Consider the following 21444-nt stretch of genomic DNA (forward strand, 5'->3'; position numbering starts at 1 on the left):
CTGATGCCCAATGGGAAATTAGGAACACAGAGGAGGGGCATTGTGGGCGGGGAAAACTAAGGACGGCGGCACAGGGGCTGCGGGACTGGGAGGGTGGGCGGTGATTGACGGGCCGTCCAGCAAACCGGGTACAGCGAGATACCGCGCGGCGTGCCAATGGGTGGGAGCTGGGGGTGGGGCTCTCCGAGGGGCGGGGAAGGACAGGGTGCGGGGAGGGGGGTTGCAGAAGGAGCCGAGCGGCTGCTGCTCAATGGCGGAAAAGCCGCCGGTGTTCTGACCGCTTCGTCCCCCTAGCAGTTGCGGGGGAGTTTCCTGCCGGCGCGGCTGGAGTCTCTGTTTCTCAGGGTTCGGTGGCTGGAAGATGCTCCAGAGAGACGAGGCTGCGGCGGAGGAGGTGGCGGCGGCCGAATCGGCAACGGCGCTAGGGTGGAGAGAAGGCGGCAGCGGCGGCGGCGGCGGCGTGCGGGGCCCAACGGTGTAAACAGCCCCGGAGGCGGCGGAGGCGGTGGCCAAGACCCCGAGGGGGAAGCGGCGGCTGAGCCAGGGTCGCGCCTCCGTTGGAAGCCTGGGCTGAGTGCAGCAGAGGGGTTCTGCGGCGGGCGCGAGCGGACGCCCTAGACCTCGCCTCCCTCCCTCGCCCCAGGTAAGGCCGCTGGGCGCCCCGCCGCAGGGGGAACGGCTCGCGGGCACCGCCGAGGCCCCGGACCGTTTTCGGGGTGCCGCCGAGCTGCGGCCGGGACCTCTCCCCGCTTAATCCTCGCCTCTTTCCCTCGGCCGCGGAGCCCAGAGGAGCGGAACGCCGGGCCTGGCTCCTGGCTAGGCCCCTTCCCCAGCCGCCGCCTCCGCGCTCGGCCGAGGCTGGGAGAGGTTCGGGGCAGGGAATTTTAGTTTGCTCGAAAGCCTGGAAGTAAACTGCTTGTCCCTGTTCTCTGCGAGCATCTCTTTCACCTGAAAGCACTGGGGCTACTCCAGGCCGTAACTCGTCCCTTCCTGGTGCATGCCTGTTTGAAAACACTACCTTTTCCCATTTGTTTCCTCATTAGCTTCTGCCTTCCTCTGCGCTCCATTTCACTTCCTCGTTAAATCTTTCTCGCTCTTCTGTCTGCGCGTCTCACCACCTCCTTCCTCCTTAGCGACTTTATTTAAATCGTTTCTCTTTTTCTTCTCAGGAGACTCCGGTCTTCTCTTCCCCAGCAGTCCTTTTCGGGTGTCATTCTTTTTACTAGTGAAGTTCTTAAATGAAACTGCTATCGTCAGTATCCCAAATCTACCAGAGGCCCATTAAGAATAGACTCACCAGCTTTAAGTGGCAGATCAGTTTCTGATTTCACCGAGCCTAACATCCTTTTTAAAAAATTGTATTATTAAATGTAGAGTGTGGAAATAGCCCTGAAGTTATGTTTAAAATGAAGGGCTCAATGAGTGTTGGAAATAGTTATTTCATTTTTCAAGTTGCATGACCTCTAATGTCAGATTGAGCAGATCTAGAACATTTTTGCCCATCTTGTTTGGCAGAATGCTTCTTAAGCGTTTTGATAGCGGCTCACATTCATCACTATTCAAGTTGGCTTAAAAACAATTTGAAAACTTTAGAAAAAAGACATGAGAACAACTAGGAAGCTGTTTTGATGAAGTCACTGTTAAATACCTTTTAAAATAGGCTCCACATGTTTAATGTATCAAAATAAAGTTGGTGGGAGTCTTGTAAAAAGGATTATTTAGGAATTTGAGTAGTCTTAAGAGTTATGTAGCTATTTTGGGAAAAACATTCTTTTTCTGTTAACAAACGTTTACAACTCCTGTGATGTGAGAATTACCGAGGTTTACTGTGGGATTAACACAGGAACTCATTTTATTTGAGCTACTGCATGGATGTGGAAGTGGTAAATTGTTCAGGTTAGCGTAGATCAGTATGTTCTAGGAGATGCAGAAACATGTTATCAACACTGAATGTTAATAGACATTATTTCATTTACTTTCTCTCTTGTGCAATAGCAAAGTTCCTATTGTTGGCCTGCTTTTAAATAGAGCATTTCTAAATAAATGGTGAGGCAAGTTGTTCTAATTATTATAGTAGTCTTTTCCAAGTGTATAGCCTTTTAAAAAGATACAGTTGCAGTTTTACTATTAAAATGGTAATTTCTTTTTTTAAAAAATTTATTTATTTAATTTATTTATTTTTGGCTGCATTGGGTCTTTGTTGCTGCCCACGGGCTTTCTCTAGTTGTGGCGAGTGGGGCCTACTCTTCGTTGCGGTGCGGGACTTCTCGTTGCGAGCAGGGGCTCTAGGCATGTGGGCTTTAGTAGTTGTGGCTCACGGGCTCAGTAGTTGTGGCTCGCGGGCTCTAGAGCTCAGGCTCAGTAGTTGTGGCACATGGGCTTAGTTGCTCCGCGGCATGTGGGATCCTCCCAGACCAGGGCTCGAACCCATGTCCCCTGCATTGGCAGGTGGATTCTTAACCACTCTGCCACTAGGGAAGCCCTGAAATGGTAATTTCTTAAAGGAATAATATTGTAGGCTTCTTGAATGGACAATGGGTTGTTTCAATAGAACTTTTATTTAGTATTTAGAACAGATTTTGTTAGTCAACAGATTTTCTTTCAGGGATAATCCTGATTTTTACTGTGCTTCTTACCTCTCAGTGTCTTCTTTATCTTTTTTTTTTTAAATGGTTGTTTGTCTTTTTTCCTCTTCATTTATTTTTGCTCTCATAAAAAGTCTTACTACAGTTTCTGCAGTGTTTATGTTGCACTGTCAGCATGGAATAGTATTTTTATTTGATCTTTCATACCCGTTAGTTAAGATTTCCCCAGTTTCTTGGACATTACCCTTTGGATTTGTTCATGTTGTGATTATTCTCTGTGATGTGACCATCAGAGCTTTCAACACCTGTTTTCTTATACTGGGTGATTTCTATAAAGACTCCAGGAACAGGTGAAAGCCTTTTCAGTTTGTCTGATAGGTCAGTAAATATTAGCTTATGTTAGTAATTCACATGTAATTACCAAATCCCTTAAGATTACAGCATTTGAAGGAATAATATAGTGTCTAAAATATCTGTGCTTCTAAGAACGCCTCATTCACAAGTTGACGAGGTCAGAAAAAGTGGCTGTCGTTGAAAGTTTATTTTCTTATAACGTACATTTTTTTTATGGAGTTTTTTGAATTAAAATGTGACGCTGATACACTATCTCTTGGCATTCGTGGAAGAGTAGAATTTGCCATAGTATTGTTTAGCGATTGTGGAGTTTCATTGAAAACTGGCTGAGCCAGTAGTGGAAAGATTGCAAACATGTCCTTGTAGATGGATTGGTAAACATTTATTGCACGTGATACTGGGAGTGAATGTTCCCCCCCATACTCAGTGGTGGTAGTTACATGTATTATCTACATTATATGAATATTTGTATATTATACGTAATTATTTAAAAGTATTTTTTGACATTATCTAGCATAGAAGGTAAATAAAATAGAACTCTACAGTAGTCCTTCATAAGATATTAATAAGGTGAATAAAATTCACTTATTAAAATATACATGGCATTTTACTTTTTTGTGAAATATGCCTTTCACAGTTCACTGATTTAAGGAAAAATTAGTAGGGAAACAACTGAAGTATCAGAGTTCTAAGAGTTAAAATTTTTTTAAGTTCCAAAATTCTAATAGGAAAATTTATTTAAGTAATACTTAGGTTAAAATTACAATGAGTGGTAAGAGAATTTTGGGGAATATGGATTTTTGATGATTTTTCACACTGTGTGGATTAGGAGGATTGAGTAATTGGGGATATGAATAAGATTCCTAGAAATTGAGAAAACTACAAAAGTGTAATCTGGATTACTACCCATCTCACTATCCTGTACTCAAACTGAACGGTGAAGGTAAAATAGTGTCGATTTGGGGAGTATTGATTTTTATAGTTTTTGCTTGACTGTCATAAAATTTATAAAGTAACAGAGCTTGTCATCAGCTTCTAGCAGCTGATCTAACAAGTACAGGTGAAGAAAAAGATACATGGGGGCTTCCCTGGTTGCGCAGTCGTTGAGAGTCCGCCTGCCGATGCAGGGAACACAGGTTCGTGTCCCGGTCCGGGAAGATCCCACATGCCGTGGAGCGGCTGGGCCTGTGAGCTATGCCCACTGAGCCTGCGCATCCGGAGCCTGTGCTCTGCAACGGGAGAGGCCACAACAGTGAGAGGCCCGCGTACCACCAAAAAAAAAAAAAAAAAAAAAAAAGACACATGGGGTTCATAATCTGTTTTTTATTCTTGTCTTTGTTGGTGATACTTCTTTACATCAAAACATTGATTTAAAATAAAATAACTTTTGATCTTTCCAACTAATTTAAGTATGCTTATATCTGATTAGCCATTTTTGAATCTTTTTTTCAAATGAAACATTTCTAAGGTGATTTAACCTCCTTGTTTAGATTTGACTTGAGTTACACTTTTCAGCATTCTGTCTCTGGTTTGTCCCCAGACCAGACCACCACCATTTAGACTAGAGTGATTTGATTAGGTAGTTGAATCAGTGTTATAAAAATAAGTCTTCACTGAATTCTTGATAAAGGTATAAAGCTTTCCAAAAGTGTAGTCTATCTACTGTAGTTTCATTTCTCAGGTGTTATGAAGATTTTGAGATTTAGTTTTTAGTATCATCTAGCAACCTAGGAAACAAATACCATGTGGTAGCTCATACCTTTTTTTTTTAAGTTTTCAAGTGTTTTATTTCTCCTCTTAAGTTTAATGTTAATGACAGACATAAACATTTTGCTCTGAATTATGGTAAGCCATGACACAGAATTTCTCAAGTAAATTTTTTTTCTTTTACTACAGCTAACTTCTGACCACATCTGCAATATCTTAACATGATACCCTTCGTAATAACTTACTGAAGAACCCAGTAGTTTAACAATCAATTGTAGTTTTAGCTTGTTCATATATTTAGACATTTAACATGATTTGTAACATTTAAAGCATAGTTTGCCAATTTCATGCGTTTATGACTTAATAAGTAGTTTAATAGTAACTTGCTAAAAATGGATTCATAGTTTTCTTTTGGAGTATGTTAAAATATCAAGATTATATTTATTGGCTTTAAATTGATTTATTTCTTGAAAATTAAAGATCTTAAAGTTAAGAAACATAATGCTAGTTGGAAAACTTGTTTTGCATCCTTTTGAATAAAAGAAGATTACTAAAACATGGTCTGAAGTTTAGATGAGAGAGAAACATTGCAAGACTTGTATTTAATATTAAGGAACTTGTTTTACTTTTAGAGATGGGACCAATTACTGGTAGTGATATAGGGAGGGTAAGACCTGTGTCTGGTATTGCTGGTGCTTTTTGTCTATGTAGAATGATCTCCATTTCAAAATAGGCTGTGAATGAAAAGTGCATTTGTATGAAAGAAATATGAAAAACCTTTTCTTTCATGGAAAACTGTTGTCAAATGTGGTTATGTTATTAGGTATAATCAAGTTTGTTATATAAGAAAAAAGCCAAGTGTATAGAGTTTGTTTGATAGGTAGTACATACCTGAGAAGTAGGTTTGATAAATTTGTGAAGTTCTGAAGGATTTCAAAGAACTTTTAAAAGCTTGAGGGTAATGTCAGTGATTCTTAAGTATAATTGCATTTTCTTGGTGTAGGTATGTATAAGTGCGCTCCTAACCTTGAAAAGGGATGGTTAATAGATGTTCTTATGAATAGGAGAATCTAGGAGTGTCCATATTACTCATGGGTGCTTAAGCTATTTTGGCAAAGAGTTTTTCTTTTTCCCTTTTCTGATTAAAGCAATCAACTCTGAGTTAAGGAACTGGTGCTATCTGTTGAACACAGGTGGCCCTTCCTAGTCTCTTACAAAGAGCAAATAATTAAACTCAAAGCAACTCTAAATGATAGAATGTGTGGGAGATCAAGTTTAGATATGAGAGGCTTCTTGTTACTTTTACTTCTCTAGGCTACCAACCCATTGAGAAGTAAAAAAATTCAGTAGAGCTTAATAGTATTTAGTCTGTGGGCTACCCTCCTCTTACGCCCCAATTATTCTTGCATTCAGAGTGCCTTCTAATATGCAAGGTTCCATTCCAGGCAGGAGGCCCAACAAAATAGACACAATCCCTGCCCTCGGAGATCTTCTGTTCCGATAACAAACTCTTCCTTAATTTACATTACAACTCTGCTTCCTTTGTGGATGATTTAATTATGAGTGGGATTTGGCATGTGTGGTGTTTTCTACACTTTGCTGAGAAGCTATGATTAGAGCTTTACTATTTTTGACAAGAGAGAGGGAAGAAGAGTTTTTCTGTAACTGGACAAAAACTGGAATATGAAAAGAGGAAGTAGGAAGGGGGAAATATTGTTGTACCTAAGATTAAAATGTGAGCCAAAGATAAAAAAAGAAATCCCTACATTAGGCATGAGGGAAGCTGGGGGAAACACCATGTACTGTCCAACTTTGGATAGAGGGGTTCTTGGACAGGAGAATGGGAGAAAAGATGGGAAAATGGGAGGAGGGTAAACAGGTCTTTTAACAAGTCTGGTTTAAATAACTTGGGATGTACCTATAAAATATATGTTATTATTTGTGTTTAGAAAAGACCCTGTTGTTTCTCTTCTTTTGCGAATATAGCTGAAAGATTAATGGTTGGCCAGTAGTGTCTGAAATACTGTCACTGATTTGTGACTGCTGTTCTGTCTCTAGTTATAAGACCGTTCTCTTGAAGATAGCTGATGGAGTCAATCTGTCTCTTAGGTTTATTGTGCTCATATTGATCTGTATATAGCCACTGCGTCCCTTAATTCCGTAGTTGTGGTATATTACTTGAAGTTGTGTCTTTGTCTTCCTGCATTGTAAGTTTCTGGATGAGGATGTCCTCTTGCACTTATGATGAAGTAGGTGCTTAGTTTTCTACTTCTGTTCTTTAACTTTACTAGTGATGATCCAGTTTGGTAAAGATGGCTCTTCTTGAGTTTATGCAAACATTGCACACTTATAAGCATGAGAGATCTTTGATGTTTGTTTTTGTTTTAATGCATAATGGTCTTTTGCTTTCATTAGTGAGTCATTGAGTTAGAGTTTCATGTGATCTTGCTTGCTGCAGTGAATTGAGATCGATTTTTTTATTTTAAAGCAAATCAACTTGTGTTTATTTCAGTGCCCCAAAGTAAAAATGAACACTAGTTCCATTCATGACCTAAGATACCTCCTTTATAGCACTCAAATAAGCCTTCAAATTTCTAGTTTCACTTTTAATGTGTTTATCACTTTTATCAAAATTGATGTGCAAAAGAACTTGTACTTTTGAATATATTAAATTTAGTACTGTAATTCAGACCAGGTTCATGAAGCTGTTCAACATTTGGACATCTTTGAGTGCCTGTATTTTAGATGGAAAAACAAGACAAAAACAACCTTACTTGATTTCTTAAATTATCTCTTATAATTGGGTTTGTTTATATGATTCAGAATTTAATTAAAGCTTTGGTGGTTCTAGGTCCTAAATGTAAGGAAACTGAGTTTAACTTCTTTATGTTCAGCTCTTCTGGAGTGTTTTGAATCAAAATGTGAAAGTGAAATGGTAACTTTTAGCTCAGTACATAATAGAGTTAAGTTATACTTTCATTTTGTTTTTGTTTTATAAAATCTAACTCTAGTTCATAAGGGAAGTAGAGGTTTATAAGGATTAAGTGATGATTTAGAATGTTATTGCTCTTATCTTACATCTTGAGTCTTTTTCTCAGAGATAGGTTTGTATTTTAGTTCAGGTTATTTGCTGTTGTACTTTTGATTTGTGTTGCTTTTTCTGCCTCTGTCTTTGCTTACTTGATTTTCATTTAAGTACAGGGTGGCTACCAGGTCTGGAAACACAGATGCATACACAATAAATGGTTTATTGATGTTATAGAATATGTTAAAATAATATTTATGTTTTCAGACTTTATGACCATCCTACAAAGTAGAATTCATGTAGGTGGGTCTTTTGTTTTGGTTCGGATATATATTACATGGCCAAGTTACGGAGTCAGGTATAAGGTGTATTTTGAATATAAAGGAGTAGAAATGCATAGTTAATTATAGAGAGCTGTCTGGAATAACACTGACCCTGGGTTTTAAGAGGACTGAAAATGATCTAACAAGGTAAAAATAAGTGTGATGGTTAACTGGTTGTGTGATATTTTGTCTAACAAAGTTTGGGAGATGCTAGATAGCAGTAGCTTCAGGATTATACTTGAACGATGGTCAGAGGTGCTGGCCAAACAGTGATGACATTAAAAGAGTATGTTTTTAGGCCTTAAATCTGTTATCTTCTTAGTCACCTAAGAATGAAAACTGGTCTACATCCACAGACCTAGGTGAGAATTACTGTTTCACAAATGTGCATGAGGCGTCTTTTCCAAAGATTTAGATACATATTTCTGAATCTTTGCTACTCTATGCTTTTAGGTAATGCTGTAGGATGCTTGGCACTGTTTTGTTGCATATGTTTGTATGTGTATATTAAGTGTAAGAAAGCTTTGTACTAGGAGTGGGCTATGTTTTTGGAAAAAGTTCCAAAAGGAGGAAGGTGATTGGAAGCATAGACTCTAAAGTCAGACCACCTGGATTTGAATCCCTCTTCCACCACTCTGTAGATGGGTAATTTAAAGCAAGTTACTTAATGTTTCTAAGCCTCAGTGTTCTTGTTTGTTAAGTGAGGATATTTCATAAAATTGTTGGGTTGGGGTATTCCAGGTAGTCATTACCATAGAGCCTTGGAACATTTGAGTGCTTTCTCTTATTGCTATACTAAATGATATATGGTAAACCAGGAGGCAGAAGACCCTGTTTGAGGTTCCCACTGAACCTTTTAATGATCCTGTGACTTTGTGAGTTACTTATTCTTTCTCCAATTTAATGGCTTTAATCTGTAATGTAATATTTTTGCATTAAGGCAGAGGGTTGGACCATCTGATGTCTTGAGGTTCTTTTGACACTTAAATTAAGAGTTCTGGGCTTCCCTGGTGGCGCAGTGGTTGAGAGTCCGCCTGCCGATGCAGGGGACATGGGTTCGTGCCCTGGTCCGGGAAGATCCCACATGCCGCAGAGCGGCTGGGCCCGTGAGCCATGGCCGCTGAGCCTGCGCGTCTGGAGCCTGTGCTCCGCAACGGGAGACGCCACAACAGTGAGAGGCCCACGTACCGGTTAAGATGGAACTTTTACATGCACTTTATAATAATTAAAAGTTTAGGGGCTTCCCTGCTGGGGCAGTGGTTGAGAGTCCGCCTGCCGATGCAGGGGACACGGGTTCGTGCCCCGGTCCGGGAAGATCCCACATGCCTCGGAGTGGTTGGGCCCGTGAGCCATGGCCGCTGAGCCTGCGCGTCCGGAGCCTGTGCTCCGCAGCGGGAGAGACAACAGTGAGAGGCCCGCGTACCGCAAAAAAAAAAAAAAAAAAAAAAAAAGTTCTGTTTTAAGATTGTCATTTTCTACCAAAGTGTAAGCAACACAGGGACAACAACTGTGTTAGTTTTGTGTGCAGATTTATCCATGTATCTATATTATATTCTATAAATAGTTGCTGAATAGATTTTCCCATAAAAACAGTATCTTTCAGGGGGAGGAGAATAGAGAGTAAGAAGAGGGGAGGGAGGTTTGCATTCCTTCTCAAAGATTTGATGCTTAACGTGTTAAAGGTATGAACACAAATTTCCTGCTATTCAATTTTTATTTAGTAAGTAAATATTGTCTGCTAGTGTTAGATACTTTGGGGGACAAAGATTATCTGAGTCTGCCATGTGTGGTATGAGGAAAGGAGTAAACGTGTATATGAATTATTATACAAAGTGAAAAGTAAAAATGCTATAAAGGAATTATCAGTATGTTTTATATATTAAGAATCTTTATAAAATGTATAAAAGTCAAATGGCAGTATAATTAGATTGTCTTACCTTGTAATTGCCTTGTTCTCACTTCTAGAAATCAGATGCTTAAAAGGAAAAACATCAGGGTTGTGAACTTTAGGAAAGTTTAGGACCTTGAGAGCTTTTAGGGAAACTTAAGACTAATATTTGTGGAGGAGATTGATGAAAAAAATTTAATAAGTATATAATCTCATTGCATTCTGGTGTTTTTATTATGAAAATTTTTAATCCTATGGAATATTGTAACAGTACATTGAGTTCATATATGCCACCACCTAAATTCGATGGTATTTTATATTTTTGCCCTATTTGCTTCATCCATAATCTTGCCGAACCATTTAAAAATAAACTATAGACATCATGTACTTCACCCCTAAATACTTAAGTATGAATCTCCAAAAAATGACATTTTCCTCAATACTTAAAATATTTTTATCGTACGTAACACAATTATCTAATCCCCAGAAGTCATGTAATCCCCAATCCAGATGTATATAGTTTTTTCCCCTCCATACCAAGGTCCCGTGAGGATCTTGTATTACATTGCATTTGCTGTTGTGTCTCAATTCACTTTTAAATTTAAACACCAGTTTTAAAAAATGACTTTCTCAAGAGACCAATTATTTTGTAAAATGTCCTGTATTCAGAATTTGTCTGTTTTTTTTAAACTTGTTTAAAACTTAACTAAAGACTGCGTTGAATTCAGGTTAAACATTTGGCCGGGATACTTCATAGGTGATGCTGCTTTGTATTACATCACATCAGGAGGTACAAAATGATTGCGTCGCACTATTTGTGGTACTAAGTTTGATTGCTGGGTTAAGGTGGTGATTGCTAGATGTCTCCATGGACAAGAAACATTTTCTCTTTTATGATTACCGGGTAATTCATGGCATACTTTGTTACTATAGAAATCCATTTCTCCTTCAGACTTTGACTTAATGGATTTATTGATTTTTTAAAAAAATTATATTTATTTTATTTTATTTTTATTTTATTTTATTTTTTGGCTGTGTTGGGTCTTCTTGCTGCGTGTGGGCTTTCTCTAGTTGTGGCGAGTGGGGGCTACTCTTCATTGCGGTGGCTTCTCTTGTTGTGGAGCACAGGCTCCAGGCGCGCAGGCTCAGTAGTTGTGGTGCACAGGCTTAGTTGCTCTGCGGCATGTGGGATTTTCCCGGACCAGGGCTTGAACCTGTGTCCCCTGCATTGGCAGGCGGATCCTTAACCACTGCGCCACCAGGGAAGCCCTTGATTTCTTTTTTAAAGATGGATCTTGACAGGGGTTATCAAACCGTAGCTCACTGGCCAAATTTGGTATGCTGCCTGTTTTTGTAAATAAAGTTTTATTGGAACACAGCCATGCTCATTTGTTTGCATACTGTCTGGCTGCTTTCCCACTACTATGGCAGGGTTGAGTAGCTGTGACAGAAACCATATGGCCCTGCAAAGCCCCGAATATTTACTATTTGGTTCTTTAAAGAATAAGTTTGCTGACCCCTGATTTGTATTCTTCTGTTTTTCTCATTATGTTGCTAGTAGTGGTATAAAATTGGTGTTTTATATAATTGGTGTTTAAGTGTTGCCTCTCCTGCATCCTGATGTTATTCAAGGTATAAAGGTTGCTTTTCGCATGATTAAAATTGTGGAGTTTTTGCTTATGTCCCCCAAACCATAAAGTATACCCAGTTATAGTGCTATACATGGTATACAAAATCATATATTAAAACAAATATTTCAGGCATAAAAAGAATAAAGAACATAAAGTACCCACTACCCAGCTTATTTTAGGGTATGGAACACTATCGGTATAGTTGAAGCCCTTCTGTAATCTTCCTGGATACCATCGTTTCTTTCCCACTGTCTTGAATTTTGTGCCTACCCTCACATATACAATCTCCATGTGTATCTATGTGAAAATAGCGTATAGGACTGTTTTAAGATAGTTTATAGTTGCTGAGCATGATTGTATATGGAATTTTTTAAATAAAATTAGCTTTTTTTACTTAACATTTCTGCAAAGTTTTTCCTTGTTGATCTATTCCTCTTTTTAAATAGTATTGCATAGTATCCCATTGTGTGATCATAACACATTTTGTCTAGTGTTTCTGGATGAACATTTGGATTATTTTTGTATTTATATACAATCGTGCTGAAACATAATTTACATCTTTTTGTATATATGTGTGAGGGTTTCTCTAGAGCACAAAGTTAGGAGTATAACTGCTCAACTTAGGTTATTCTTATCCTACAACCCACCTAAATATTTTGAAATTCTCTCCAAAGTGGCTGTACCAGTTTATACTCTGGCCAGTGGTATATAAAAGTGCCTGTTGCTCTATGTCAATATCAGTGCTGTCCTATATAAATATAATGTTGGTCATACATGTAACTTAAAATTTTCTTGTAGTTACATCATGTATTTTATGTTTAACAGCAAGTCTCAATTTGCATTAGCCACATTTCAGATTCTTACTAGTCACAAGTGGCTAGTAGCTACTGTATCAGATAGCACAGCTCTATATCCTTGTCTCCATTTGGTACTGAGAATCTTTCCCCCCCTCAATGTAATGAGAGAGAAATTATGTTTCATTGTGACCTTAATTTTGCATTTTCCTATTACTGTGAGGATGAACATTCTCATATGTTTATTGGCCATTTAAATTTCCCCTTTTGTGTATTTGCTATTATCATTTCCCCTATTTTCTATTTTCTTGTTTGTTTTTTTAAAATTTTATTTGTTTATTTTTGGCTGTGTCAGGGCACTCGGGTTCTTCGTTGAAGCAGGCGGGATCGTTTGTTGCCGGCGGGTTTTCTCTTCTCTAGTGGTGGTGCGCAGCCTCCAGGGCGTGTGGGCTCTGGAGTTGAGGCACCGTGTGGGCTTAGTTGCCCCGCGGCATGTGGGATCTTAGTTTGCTGACCAGCGATAGAACCGGTGTCCCCTGCATTGTAAGGCGGATTCTTTACCACTGGACCACCAGGGAAGTCCCTGTTTTTTTCTTAATGACAAAATCTTACAGGCATAGATATGGATTTACTTTGCCATTAGAATGCTGGTGTTTTTGTTAATCGTGTTTAAGAGTTTTTACGGATTAATTAGACAGTATCTCTATAAAATGACACATTAAACATTTTAACCTAAAGCCAGTTTTAAAATGACTCCAAAAGTATTTGGATTGAAGTGAATCCTTGGAAGAATAATGCTTGAATGGTTATATGAGGGAGAGAAGGGGGACACAGTGATTGCTTTATACTTAACAATCCTTTGTGTATATTTGTTTTCCTTCCCTTTGCTCGGGGCTTAGTCTTGCTGCTTCTTTCCTTGACTCTAATCTCAAGGACCCGTAGGAAGAGCTAGGTGGAGTGGATTCTGGCCTAGAGCCAAAGATGCTTTCAAAAAGGGCTGTAGGGCTCCACTGAGGTAGGGAGTTGGGGATGCTTTATGCTGCATCTGGAAACAAACCAGGTGACAAATTCATTAGTGTGTCCTCTGTCTGCAGTTAAGTGGATGTAGTTGTCTGGGTGCTTTAAATGTGAAACGCAAAAAGTAAAATTCCTGGAAATCCAGAACTGCCTGTACTTAATAAATGTTACAGTGGATGATAGGGGTTAATCAGTCTTCCAATATAATATTTTTGTGAATGTTGGAATGGCTGACAGGATATCTTTTCTTGAAGAAGTATTTTTTACCTTACTGTGTATTTTACTCAATACTTGCTAGGTGCCAAGGTCACAGATTAGGATGTGAGGGGATAAGGAAGGTGAAAATGTTAAAAAGGAATATGAATGATTGTATAGGAATGGTGAGAGGGTGGGGTGAAAGGTTGAAGAAGGCATCAAGGAGGAGATGTTATTTCATAGGCGTGTTGAATGATTTGGTTAGCTTAAAGAGATAGGGCAAATTGTGAGGTGGGAGTAAGCATGATGTACGTGGCCTGTGTAAGTCCTCGGCTGGGCAGGTTAGAGAAGGTTCCAGACTGGATATTTTGTACTCAATTTTAGTTGAGGAGTGGGAAGCCACTTTATCTTTTGGGAACAGGTAAGGTATGTTTTAGGGAAATCAAGTTGGTGGTAATCTGTAAGGTGGATTGAAGGAAGGGGAGATTGAAGTCAGGGAGACCAATTAGGAGGCTGTTAGATAATCCAGAGAATAGGTCATAAGGCTCAAGATTATGATGGAGGACAAGTGAGATACTTAAATGGAAGATGTGTTGGGACATGGTGTGTAGTGACTGGATTTATATAAAAGATTTATGGTTTCTAGCCCAAGTTACTAAAAGAGAGATTACGAATAGGTAGATTAACAGGTAGTTAATACAAATAGTAGTTAGATTGGGATATGAACGTGGTTTGGATGAAGATTTTGGTTATGTTATGTTTAAAGAGCTGTGTACAGCAACCAAGCTTAATGATTAAAATCCAGACTAAAATTCATCTGAGAAGTCAATCTAGAAGTGATGGTTGAAGCAATGAGATTGGATCAGAGGGCAGATACTATGTTTTGGGTTGAAGGCTAATTACTGTTTTGGGGGGCCCACTTCCCTCTTGAATTTAGGAGGCTGAAGGAAAAAGTATGAACATGAATGATTGTGAGTGTTTTGAATTCGAGTGTTTTGAAAGTCAGCAGAAGTGTCAAGAGTTTCAGGAAGGGAGGAATTATCAGGAGTGTGAAGTGCCACAAAGTACCTTGTCTTGAGAAGCCTCCTTTTTAGGACCAGACTGATATATGAGCTAATTTTTTTGAGCAGGAGCCTATTCTACCAAGCAAAGCATCAGTGTTTGAGTTGTTTTGCCAGGAATATTGGGGACTTTTGTACTGATATGGTTATATATTGTATCTTTTTCTTATAAATTTATTTACTTTATTATTTTTGTCTGCGTTGGGTCTTTGTTGCTGCGTGTGGACTTTCTCTAGTTGCGGCGAGCGGAGGCTACTGTTTGTTGCAGTGGCTTCTCTTGTTGCGGAGCATGGGCTCTAGGCACGCGGTCTCAGTAGTTGTGGCATGTGGGCTTTAGAGCTCAGGCTCAGTAGCTGTGGCACGTGGGCTTAGTTGGTCTGCGGCATGTGGGATCTTCCTGGACCAGAGCTCGAACCCGTGTCCCCTGCATTGGCAGGAGGATTCTTAACCACTGCGTCACCAGGGAAGCCCTGATAATGGTTATATATCTTGAGAAAATATTCTCTGTATGAAACATTCTAGATAAGTTGTTCATACTATGACCATGTTCCAGGGTAAAGTAAATTCACTTTGGTGAATATTAGGATTATGATTGTACTTTAGAGTCATGTTCTGTTCTACTTCACTAATTTCTTATAAACATAGCACTAAAATGATTAGATAATCAAACCTGCAAATAAAATTTTCTCCAAAAGCTTCATGAAACCTTTGCTCTCTGATTTTTATTTATTTATTTATTTTTACTTTTTGTAATCTGGAGTCATTTATTTAGGATGGAGAAGAGGACAAGAACAACCAGAAGTAAAATCATGTAGCCCTGAACTTATTTTTTGTCATTGCTAATTGAAAAACTATTGGGATTAGGAAGAGCAGTTATTTTATTCGTGAGCTGCTTTGCTGAAGTTAAGAAAGGTCATTTCTGTCAATATGTATGAAGTCAGTCTTGTAGTAAAATGAACAAGCATAAAATCATGACAAAGTCCAAGCTACCTTTAGCCCTTGTTTCATCATCCAGGTAGTCAAATACAGGTAGGACATGAACTCCCTCTGATTTCAGCAGCTTGAGCTGAAAAAGACAGTGTTAGGGTCAAGGGGGAAAATGCTTTAACCTTATAATATAAAGCTTTTAATGGACACATGCAGGTAGCTGGTGATGTGTTCTTTATACCAGCCTAAACTACTTTCTTTGGGCTTTCCTCAGCCTTCTTCCAAATCTGAGGGCCCAAAATTTTCAAGAGCCATGGAAGCAATAAAAAGGAACAAGCTAATGATAAACACAACATGGATGGATCTCTGAAACATTATGCTAAGTGAAAAAAGCCAGACACAAAGGAGTACATACTGTATGATTCTGTGTACCTGAAATTTTAGAAAAGGCAAAACTACTCTGACAGCAGATGAGTGTTTGCCTAAGTCTAGAGGTGATGGGGAGATTATCCTCAAAGGGGCACAGAGGAACTTTTTGGAGTGATACAAATGTTCTGTATATTGTGGTGGTGGTGGTTACACAAGTGTATATGTTTGTCATAGCTCGTCAAATTGTATATGTAAAATGGGTACATTTTATCATACGTAAAACAACAGCAGCCGGGGTCTTCAGCAACGAGGACAAGTTGGGCAGCAGAATGGAACTTTATGGATTGGACTCTAATCCGAGGTTTTCGTAGTGAAGTGACCTGTTTTTTGACAGTAAAGCTACCTAACACTGGTGTTACCTCTTCATGTGTCCTAATAGGGAGTTATACATATGAGAAGGTAATTCAGACAAATGCAGTGGTTTTACTATATTGGGAATATAAGTAAACATGTATATATATAAAATCAACTAAAATGGTCTGATAATATCTAGTTTATTTAAAACTTTTTTTTGGTTTGCTGGTTTCAGAAGTCATTGAAAGGATTTCAGAAATGAAAAAAGCTTTTAAAGAATATTTAAATAGTATAGTTTTGCCTAGTTGGAAAAACTTCAGAGTTCAATACATTATCCATAGGACAGTCATTCTCTTAAACATCAGATATTTTCTAATGTCAGTTTATATATGAATAGTTGATCTGGGACATAAAGTGTACTTTTTTTTTGCTATTTGAACATATCTGATTTTTATGTATTATGTTGCTTATGATAGACTAAGGTATGATTTGTGGATTATAATGATAATAATAGGTAATACTTGTAAAGCACTTTATGCTGGACACTGACCTATGCAGTTAGCCTGCACTGTCTTCTTCAGTTACTACAACTGCTCTGTGATATAGATGCTTTTATTACTCCTGTCTCTTAGATGAATACATCATGGCTTTGAGGAAATTAAATAATTAGGTCAGGGTGACACAGTAAGTGGTTGAGCTGGCATTTGAATTCAAGTTTACTTCGTTTTAACGCCCATACCTTTTTGTTTTTATTTTTTTTAATGTAAAAAAGAAGTCTTGAGGGGGGAGTGGTAATTTAAAAGAGAGGGCATGACTTCTGGTTTCTGCAGATCCTGTGACTCATAATAAGTGTGCCTTTGGTACCAAAGAATCTGACATTCCTAGCTTTTTTTTTTTTTCATTCCTAGCTTTTGATACCTCATGATGGCAGGCAGTGCTTCATGGATCTGGTCATGATGGCCGTTGGGAATGAGATTTCTGTCATTCCTAAGGTCTTTCACGCAACATTCTGGCTCTGTGCCTTCAGGAGACCCTTTCTCCTCTTTCGCTTCCTCATCCTCACGTGCTTATGTCATTGTCTCAAATCAGGTTCCCCTGGAAGACCTCATGGGAACAATATTTCCTGAGTTCTTTCATGTTCATAAGAGTTTGTTTATGCTCTTGTACTTGAAAATCAGTTTTGCGGTATGTAAAATCTATGAGAAACATTTCTTTCTTTGCATATCTTAAAGTATCATTGTTTTCTGGCATAGAGCATTGCTGTCAGTTTGATGAAAATCTGACAAAGCCTGAATGCATATTCTTCACAGTTCAGATATGCATGTAGTCTAATTTTTAGAGTACACTGTACATATCCAAGCAGTGATATGTTTTTGTTTTCTCATTAAATTGGCAGCTCAAACGAAATGCCACTGTCAACAAAGCTGTTTCCATTTTATGACCTACTTTTTCCTTACTGAAGGACTATGGGAGGGATTAAGAACTGGTACTGTTACCCCAAATTTGAAATTTTTAGCTATGCTTTTGAGTTAGAACAAGAAATCTAAGTTATTCTCGTATGTGGTGAACTTCACTTATAAATTCATTTCACAAAATCTGACTTACTGAGTTGTTTTCATAATCTAATCTAGAGCTATAGTTTCCAAATTTGGGGAGATTCTTAACACTACGCAGCATATTTTCATCAGTAACATCTCTTTATTACTGGAGCTGGGTGTAGTCAATGCCTAGTTACCCAACTATAATGAAAACTGTTAAAACTATCAATTTAACAATTATTCAGACCCTTTTGAACTTTCCATATCTACTATTATTTCAAAAATCTTAAACAAATGCCACTCATATAAGAATTCACCAGAGTTGATTTGGAGGCAGAGAGAACTTTTGATTTAATTCTGAAAGCATTAAGAATTGGAAGGAAGGATGAGAGCCAAATGTTGTGTTTAGTGAGAGGGAAAAGTATTCTTCCTTTGCTTCTTATTCAGAGACTAGTGTTTAGGATTTGATGCAGATATTTGTGAAAGAATATGTTCTTTAAGGCTCTGGATTGGTATTAATACTGTGTGACTCACAAGTCCCAAGCAATAAGCTTTGTGGGGGTTTTTTATTTTTATTTTTTTAACATCTTTATTGGAGTATAATTGCGTTACAATGGTGTGTTAGTTTCTGCTTTATAACAAAGTGAATCAGCTATACATATCTATCTATCTATCTATCTATCTATCTATCTATCTATCTATCTATCTATAGCTATACAGATATATCCCCATATCCCCTCCCTCTTGCGTCTCCCTCCCAGCCTCCCTATTCCACCCCTCTAGGTGGTCAAAAAACACCGAGCTGATCTCCCTGTGCTATGCGGCTGCTTCCCACTAGCTATCTATTTTACATTTGGTAGTATATATAAGTCCATGCCACTCTCTCACTTCATCCCAGCTTACCCTTCCCCCTCCCCATCTCCTCAAGTCCATTTTCTACATCTGCATCTTTATTCCTGTCCTGCCCCTAGGTTCTTCATAACCTTTTTTTTTTTTAGATTCGATATTTGTGTGTTAGCATACGGCATTTGTTTTTCTCTTTCTGACATACTTCACTCTGTATGACAGACTCTAAGTCCATCCACCTCACTACAAATAACTCAATTTCATTTCTTTTCATGGCTGAGTAATATTCCATTGTATATATGTGCCACATCTTCTTTATCGATTCATCTGTCGATGGACACTTAGGTTACTTCCATGTCCTGGCTATTGTAAATAGAGCTGCAATGAACATTGCGGTACATGACTCTTTTTGAGTTACTGTTTTCTGGGTATATGCCCAGTATGGGGTTGCTGGGTCATATGGTAGTTCTATTTTTAGTTTTTTAAGGAACCTCCATACTGTTCTCCATAGTGGCTGTATCAATTTACACTCCCACCAGCAGTACAAGAGAGTTCCCTTTTCTCCACACTCTCTCCAGCATTTATTGTTTGTAGATTTTTTGATGATGTCCATTCTGACTGGTGTGAGGTGATACCTCATTGTAGTTTTGATTTGCATTTCTCTAATAATTATTGATGTTGAGCATCTGCTCCGTTTTTCTTTCTCAAGATTGCTTTGGCTATTCGGGGTCTTTTGTGTTTCAATACAAATTGAATATACAATTCAATACAAATTCAATACAAATTGTGCCATTTTTCTAGTTCTGTGAATAACGCCATCGGTAGTTTGATAAGGATTGTATTGAATCTGTAGATTGCTTTGGGTGGTATAGTCATTTTCACAGTGTTGATTCTTGCAATCCAAGAACATGGTATATCTCTCCATCTGTTTGTATCATCTTTAATTTCTTTCATCAGTGTCTTATAGTTTTCTGCATACAGGTCTTTTCTCTCCTTAGGTAGGTTTATTGTTAGGTATTTTATTCTTTTTGTTGCAGTGGTAAATGGCAGTGTTTTCTTAATTTCACTTTCAGATTTTTCATCATTAGTGTATAAGAATGTCAGAGATTTCTGTGCATTAATTTTGTATCCAGCTACTTTACCAGATTTGTTGATTAGCTCTAGTAGTTTTCTGGTAGCATCTTTAGGATTCTCTATGTATAGTATCATGTCATCTGCAAACAGTGACAGCTTTACTTCTTCTTTTCTGATTTGGATTCCTTTTATTTCTTTTTCTTCTCTGATTACTGTAGCTAAAACTTCCAAAACTATGTTGAATAATAGTGGTGAGAGGAGACAACCTTGTCTTGTTCCTGATCTTAGTGGAAATCGTTTCAGTTGTTCACCATTGAGAATGATGTTGGCTGTGGGTTTGTCATATATGGCCTTTATTATGTTGAGGTAAGTTCCCTCTATGCCTGCCTTCTGGAGGGTTTTTATCATAAATGGGTGTTGAATTTTGTTAAAAGCTTTTTCTCCATCTATTGAGATGATCATATGGTTTTTCTTCTTCAGTTTGTTAATATGGTGTATCACATTGATCGATTTGCGTATATTGAAGAATCCTTGCATCCCTGGGATAAATCCCACTTGTTCATGGTGTATGATCCTTTTAATGTGTTGTTGGATTTTGTTTGCTAGTATTTTGTTGAGGGTTTTTGCATCTGTGTTCATCAGTGATATTAGCCTGTAGTTTTCTTTCTTTGTGACATATTTGTCTGGTTTTGGTATCAGGGTGATGGTGGCATTGTAGAATGAGTTTGGGAGTATTCCTCCTTCTGCTATATTTTGGAAGAGGTTGAGAAGGGTAAGTGTTAGCTCTTCTCTAAATGTTTGATAGAATCTGCCTGTGAACCCATCTGGTCCTGGGCTTTTGTTTGTTGAAAGATTTTTTTTTTTTTTTTTTTGCACTACACGGGCCTCTCACTGCTGTGGCCTCTCCCGTTGTGGAGCCCAGGCTCCGGACGCGCAGGCTCAGTGGCCATGGCTCACGGGCCATGGCTCACGGGCCCAGCCGGTCCACGGCATGTGGGATCATCCCGGACCGGGGCACGAACCCGTGTTCCCTGCATCGGCAGGCGGACTCTCAACCACTGCGCCACCAGGGAAGCCCTGTTGAAAGATTTTTAATCACAGTTTCAATTTCAGTGCTTGTGATTGGTCTGTTTATATTTTCTATTTCTTCCTGGTTCAGTCTCGGAAGGTTGTGCTTTTCTAAGAATTTGTCCATTTCTTCCAGGTTGTCCATTTTATTGGCATAGAGTTGCTTGTAATAATCTCTCATGATCCTTTGTATTTCTGCAGTGTCAGTTGTTACTTCTTCTTTTTCATTTCTAATTACTGATTTGAGTCTTCTCCCTTTTTTCTTTGATGAGTTGGGCTAATGGTTTATCAATTTTGTTTATCTTCTTAAAGAACCAGCTTTTACTTCTATTGATCTTTGCTATCGTTTCCTTCATTTCTTTTTTATTTATTTCTGATCTGATCTTTATGATTTCTTTCCTTCTGCTAACTTTGGGAGTGTTTTTTCTTTCTCTAATTGCTTTAGGTGTAAGTTTAGGTTGTTTTCTTGAGATGTTTCTTGTTTCTTGAGGTAGGACGGTATTGCTATAAACTTCCCTCTTAGAACTACTTTTGCTGCATCTCGTAGGTTTTGGGTGGTCGTGTTTTCATTGTCATTTGTTTCTAGGTATTTTTTGATTTCCTCTTTGATTTCTTCAGTGATCTCTTGGTTATTAAGTAGTGTATTGTTTAGCTTCCGCGTGTTTGTTTTTTTTTTTTTTTTTTTTAC

At 38.4% G+C, this 21444-nt stretch overlaps 1 protein-coding gene across 3 annotated transcripts in view; it reads left to right on the forward strand.

Annotated features, from left to right (window-relative positions):
- The first annotated feature begins 236 nt into the window (after window positions 1-236).
- Window positions 237-21444, forward strand: part of PPM1B (protein phosphatase, Mg2+/Mn2+ dependent 1B) — an 85925-nt gene continuing 64717 nt past the window's right edge. For all 3 annotated transcript variants that reach the window (XM_082851891.1, XM_082851890.1, XM_082851892.1), the window contains exon 1: window positions 237-643. The gene's annotated coding sequence lies outside the window, so the exon portion shown is untranslated. The remainder of the gene's footprint in view (window positions 644-21444) is intronic.

Source organism: Leucopleurus acutus (assembly GCF_964270905.1).
Source record: "Leucopleurus acutus genome assembly, chromosome: 12".
Classification (NCBI taxonomy): Eukaryota; Metazoa; Chordata; class Mammalia; order Artiodactyla; family Delphinidae; genus Leucopleurus; species Leucopleurus acutus.